Genomic DNA, 7,052 nt, shown 5'->3' with positions numbered 1-7,052 from the left:
AGAAGAAGGAACAAATAAATTGAAAGATATTCTGTACTCATGGATTGGAAGAATCAATATTGTTAAAATGTCTATACTACCCAAAGCAATCCCTGTAAAAATTCCAGTAGCATTTTTCACAGAACAAATCAATCAAGAATTCGTGGGGAACCATAAAAGATCCCCAATAGCCAAAGCAATCTTGAGAAACAAGAACAACATGGAGGTATCACACACCCTAACTTGAAACTATATTACAAAGGTATAATAATCAAAACAATATGGTATTGGTATAAAAAAGACACACAAATCAGCTGAACAGAAGTGATACCCCATAAATAAATATACCCACACATATAAACATAATTAATTTATGACAAAGTAGAATATACAATGTAGAAAGGACAATCTCTTCAATAAATGTTGCTGGGGAAACTGGACAGCTACATATAAAAGAATAGAACTAAACCACTATCCTCTACCAAACACAAAAATTAGCTCAAAATGGATTAAAGACTTGAATGCAAGACCTGAAACCAGAAAATTCCTAGAAGAAAACACATGTGGTTAGATCCTTGACCTCATTCTTAGTGATGTTTTTCTGGATCTGACGCCAAAGGCAAGGGAAACAAAAGCAAAAATAAATAAATGGGACCACATTAAAGTAAAATGTTTCTGTGCAGCCAAGGAAACCATCATCAAACTGAAAAGGCAACCTGCAGAATGGAAGATGTTATTTGCAAATCAAATATCCAACAAGGGATTAATATCCAAACTAAAAAGAGAGTTCATACAGCTTAACCCAAAAAAACAAAAACAAAAACAAAAAACCAAACAACTTATTTAGAAAAATGGACAGAGGATCTGAATAGACATTTTTCCAAAGAAGACATTCAGGTGACCAAGAGACACATGAAAAGATGCTCAACATCACTAATTGTTAGGGAAATGCAAATTAAAGCCACAATGAGATATTACTTCACAAAAATTAGATCGGCTCTCATCAAAAAGACAAGAAACGACAAATATTGGTGAGACTATGTAAGAAGAGAACCCTCATACTCTGTAGACAGGAATGTAAATTGGTATAGCCACTATGGAAAACAATATGGAGATTCCTCTAAACATTAACAATGGACTACCATATGATCCAGCTCTCCACTTCTGGGTATTTATCCAAGGAATATGAAAACATTAATTCAAAAAGATGTATTCCAATATTCAGAGCAGCATTATTTACGATAACCAAGATATGGAAACAACCTAAAATGTCCATTGATGGATAAATGCATAAAGATGGTATGGTGTATATATACAATGGAATATTACTCAGCTATAAAAAAAGAGTGATATCTGACCATTTGCAACAACATGGTTGGGCCTTGAGGGTATGATGTTAAATAAGTCAGAAGGGGAAAGAGAAAAAAACAGTACAGTGTCACTCATACGTGGAATCTCAAACAACACAAAACAAAGAAACAAAATAAAAGCAAAGACATAGACACAGAGTAGATTGTTGATTACCAGAGGTAAGGGGATTTAGAGGGTAGGAGAAATGTGCAAAGGGGTCAGATGAATCATGATGGATGGTAACTAGACTTTGTAATGAGTACAGAGGTCAAATTACAATGTATACCTTAAACTTATATGATGTTATATTCCAATTATACCTCAATGAAGAAAAAAGAAATCCTGCCATTTGCAACAACATGAACTTGGAGGGCACTGTGCTAAGTGAAATAAGCCAAAGAAAGACAAATACTGCATAGTATCACTCGTATGTGGAGTCTAAAAAAACAAAATAATTTTTAAAAGTCTAACTCTTATAAACAGAGTGTTGAAAAATAATTACCATGGACAGGGAGGTGGAGGAAATAGGGAAAGTTTCCTAAAAGGGTACAAACTTTCAGTTATAAGATAAAGAAAATCTGAGCATGTAATCTATAACATGGTGTCTATAACTGGTAACACTATACTATGTAATGGAATTTTGCTGACAGTAGAACTTCAACATTATCACCAAAAAAAGAAGAAGCCCAATCTTCTCAGCTGTAGAGCCAGACTACTGCAGTTCACCTGCAAAATGTTTTACCTGCTTTCCATAGAATACTCCCTTGAAGAACCATGTCTTAACTCTAGCTTCAGACTTCATCAAATGGATATTTTAAAAGGCATGAAACCACTGGGACTCCATCAAAATAAAAAGCTTCTGCACAACAAAGGAAACAGTCAACAAAACCAAAAGATGACCTACTGAATGGGAGAAGATACTAGCAAATCACATCTCTGATAAAGGATTAGTATCCAAAATATATAAAGAACTTATACAACTCTATACCAAAAAACAATCCAATTTTAAAAATGGGAAGATACGAACAAACAGATGGCCAACAGACACATGAAAAAGATGCTTAACATCACTCATGATCAGGGAAATGCAAATCAAAACCACAATGAGATATCACCTCACACCTGTCTGAATGGCTAAAATCAAAAACACAAGAAACAAGTTTTAACAAGGATGTGAAGAAAAAGGAACCTCTTGCACTGTTGGTGGGAATGCAAACTGTTGTAGCCACTGTGAAGAACAGTATGGAGGTTCCTCAAAAATTAAAAACAGAACTACCCTATGATCCAGTAATCACACTACTGGGTATTTACCTAAAGAATATAAAAAACATTAATTTGAAGGGATACGTGCAACCCCATGTTTATTGCAGCATTATTTACAACAGCCAACTTAATGGAAGCAACCTAAGTCTCCATTCCCTGAAATGAATATATATATACACACACACATATATATATAAAATGGAAAATTACTTAAAAAGAATGGAATCTTGTCATTTGCTATGACATGGATGGATCTAGAGAGTCTAATGCTAAACAGAATAAGTCAGTCAGAGAAAGGCAAATACCATATGATTTCACTCATATGTGGAATTTAAGAAACAAAATCAACAAAATGGGGAAAAAAGAGATAAACCAAAAAACAGACTCTTAAGTATAGAGAACAAACAGATGGTTACCAGAGGGAATGTGGGTGGGGGGATGGGTGAAATAGGTGAAGGGAATTAAGAGTACACTTACCTTGATGAGCACTAAGTAATATATGGAATGGGTGAATCACTGTATTTTACACCTGAAACAAATATAACACTGTAGGTAAACTATACTGTAATTAAAATAAAAAATAATAATGAATAAAATAAATAAAGCATGAAACATCAGTATGCTATTATTCTGTTTTTGTTTTAAAAGCTGCCATTAGCTTTGGGGAGGATAATTATTAATACCTCTCCGCCACATCAAATTGGGAACTGGTTGAGAAATGAGGCACAGGAGTCAGACTGATAGAATTCAAAATATCAGTTTTGAGGCTAATAAAGTAGAACTGGGGACCATGCATGAATCTGCTCGCCAGTCAAGCTGATAGTTGTGGCCTCCTGTTTGGTTGGTACCCAGGGCAGCCCCCTTGCAGGAAAGTAGGAGCCTCATATATTTTGGAGGGCAAGCACAACTCCCTGAAACCCTGCCCCACAGCCACTTGGCCTCATCTTGGGGACAAGAGAAGCATCTGTAGGCCTATCTTCAGGGTCTATTTCCTCAGCACATAAAAATGGTAGAGCAGAGGGGCACCTGGGTGGCTCGGTCGGTTAAGCATCTGCCTTCAGCTCAGGTCATGATCCCAGGCTCCTGGGATCAAGTCCCGTGTCAAGGCTCTCTGCTCAGCAGGGAGCCTGCTTTTCCCTCTCACTCTGCCTGCTGCCCCCCCCACCCCCCCACCCCCCCACCCCCACTTGTGCTCTCTCTGTCAAATAAATAAATAAAATCTTAAAAAAAAAAAAAAGTGGTAGAGCAGAAAGCCCTAGTCTTACAGACAGGCTGATCAGAGAGAGGAGAAGGGGCAGGCACTTTTATGCTCTATACCTTCTCCTAAACTCTCCAAAGGCATAAGTCACTCCGTCTCCATCAGGGAGGAAGGACTAAGGGAGCAGAGAGGCCAAATATTTCCCCTTTTAGCAGAATCTGAGGTGTGAGGCCTCAGTGTATCATGTCTCATCACTGTGTGCTGTCTTATGTACACAATGACAAAAGTAGTTCCTAATGAATGTTATCCGTCCCTGAACCCTGGAAATGTATTCACTAGTTCCTGAATTCCCCTTGGGCTCTGGAAGCCATCTGCCACTCTGAAATGGATTCTTACCCCATGTGCATCTCTGGAAACCATTTTGTTCCCCCATGCCTAGAGAGCTGCTAGGTAAGTATGACTCACTTTAGGTAGTCCTGACATCAAAACAACATTAACTTTTACAGCTCATGAACACAAAATGTCTTTCCATTTGCTTGTCTTCTTTAATTTCTTTCAACCATGTTTAAATATTTTAGTTTACAAATCTTCTTTTCCCTTGGCTAATTCTTACGTATTATTTTTGATGCTATTACAAATGGGATTTTCTTAATTTCCTTTCCAGATTGTTCATTGTTAGTGTGTAGAAATGTAACTGATTTTTACAGGCTGATTTTTTATTCTGCATTTTTGCTGTATTCATTTATTAGTTCTTCAGTTTTTTTAAGTTTTAAATTCCAGTTAGTAAATGTACAGTGTTATATCAGTTTCAGGTGTACAGTATAGTGATTCAACACCTCCATACATCTTCCAGTGCTCATCACAAGTGCCCTCCTTAATCCCCATCACCTATGATACCCATCCCCCCACCCACCTCCCCTCTGGTAACGATCAGTTTGTTCTCTATAGCTAAGAGTCTGTTTGCTGGTTTGCCCCCTCTCTTTTTTCCATTACTCATTTGTTCTGTTTCTTAAACTCCACATATGAGTGAAATCATATGGTATTTGTCTTTCTCTGACTTATTTTGCTTCAGTCATAAAACAGAATGAAATCTTGCCATTTGCAATGACATGGATGGAGCTAGAGTGTATTATGCTAAGTGAAGTAAGTTCTTCATTTGTGTGTGTGTGTAATCTTTAGGGATTTTTTTACATATAACATCATGTCATCTGCAAATAGATCATTTTACTTTTTTCCTTTCCAATACAGATGCCCTTTATTTCTTTTTTTTGCCTACTTATTCTGGCCAGAGCTTCTAGGACTGTGTTGAATAGATGTGCTAAAATTGGGAATGTGAATTGGAAGGAAAGCCTTCACTTTCACCATGAATGGACGTTAGGTGTAGGCTTTTCTATATATGGCCTTTATGATGTTGAGGTGGTTTCCTTTTATTCTGAATCTGTTGAAGTGTTCTTATCATGAAAGGGTGCTAAAGTTTGTCAAATACTTTTTCTGCATCAATTGAAATGATCATATAGTTTTGGTCCTTCATTCTGTTAATATGGTGAATTACACTGATTGATTTTTTTGTATGTTGAACCATCCTAGCATTTCAGGGATAAATTCCACTTGGTCATGGTGTATAGTCCTCTTAACATGTGGCTGCATTTGGTTTGCTAGCATTTTGTTGAGAATTTTGCCTCGATGTTCATAAGGGATATTGGTCTGTAGTTTTCTTTTAGTGTCATTGTCTGGCTTTGGTGTCAGGACAGAGGTGGTTTCATAGAATGAGTTAGTAAGTGTTCCTTCCTCTTCAATTTTTTGGAATTGTCTGATAAGGACTGGTATCAGTTCTATAACTATTGGGTAGAATTTATCAATGAAAGCATCAGGTTCAAGGTTTTTCTTTGTCAGGAAGTTTTTAATTACAGATTTCATCTCTTTCCTAGTTATATAGATCCATTCAGATTTTCTTTCTCTTCATTCAATCTTGGTAGATTTTTTTTTTTAAGATTTTATTTTTTAAGTAATCTCTGCAACCAATGTGGGGCTCAAACCTATTAACCTGAGATCAAGAGTTTCATGCTCTAGACTTGGTAGATTTTCTGTCTCTAACAATTTGCCCATTTCATCTCGATTATCCAGTTTGTTGGTATACAATTACTCACTGTGTGCTCTTATATACTCTTTTTATCACTGTAGAATCAGTAGTGAATGAACCCACCTTCATGTTCATTCAGTAATTTGAGTCTTCTTTTTTTCTTAGTCCACCTACCTAAAAGTTTATCAATTCCATTGATTTTTTGAATAACCAATTCTAAGTTTTGTTGTTTTTTTCCTCTATTTCCCTATTTTTTTAAAATCTCTGCTCTAATATTTATTATTTCCTTTCTTCTGCTAGCTTTGGTTTTTATTTGTTCTTCCTCTTCTAGTTCCTTAAGGTATTAAGTTAGGTTGTTGACTTGAGAAATTTCTTCCTTTTTTATGTAAGCATTTAGAGCTATAAATTGACCTCTTAGCACTACTTTTGTGGGATTCCCATAAGTTCTGACAGGTTATGTTATTTTCAATCTTTAAGTATTTCCTAATTTCCCTTGTGATTTCTTCTTCGACCCTGTGGCTGCTTAAGAGTGTGTTATTTAATTTCCATAATTTTTTGAGTTTTCTAGTGTTCCATCTATTAATAATTTGTAACTTTATCACATTGTGGTCAGAGAAGATACTCTGTGGGACATTCATCTTTTTAAATATATTAAGATTTGATCTGTAGCCTAATTTATAACCTATCCTGAAGAATATTCCATGTGCAGTTGAAAAGGATGTGTATTCTGTTAATGTCTGGTGGAACATATTTTTCTGTTAGATCTAGTTGCTTTACAGTATTTTTTTTATTTCTCCTAACAAAGTAAATGAGTCTTCTCTTTCCATACTCATCTTCTATCTGGTTGTTCTATCTACTGTGGAGAATCGGATATTGAAGTCTCCAACTATTAAAACTGTCTATTTTTCCCTTCAATTCAGTCATTTTGCTTCATGTTAATGATGTTTATAATTGATATATCTTATTGATTTACTGAAACTTTTATTAATATATAATATCCTTCTTTGTCTCCTGTAACCATTTTTGACTTAAATAATATTAATTTTCTGTGACACTATTTGTATTAGGTATTAGTATGGCCACCCCTGCTATCTTTGGTTACTAGCTATAATAAATATCCTTTTTTGTCATTTCACTTTCAACCTATGTGTCTTTGGATCTAAAGTGAGTCTCCTGAAAACA

This window comes from Mirounga angustirostris, unplaced genomic scaffold, assembly GCF_029215605.1.
Source record: "Mirounga angustirostris isolate CCGP_5_RB_7025 unplaced genomic scaffold, mMirAng1.0.hap1 SCAF_3, whole genome shotgun sequence".
Classification (NCBI taxonomy): domain Eukaryota; kingdom Metazoa; phylum Chordata; class Mammalia; order Carnivora; family Phocidae; genus Mirounga; species Mirounga angustirostris.
This window is presented reverse-complemented; position numbering follows the sequence as displayed.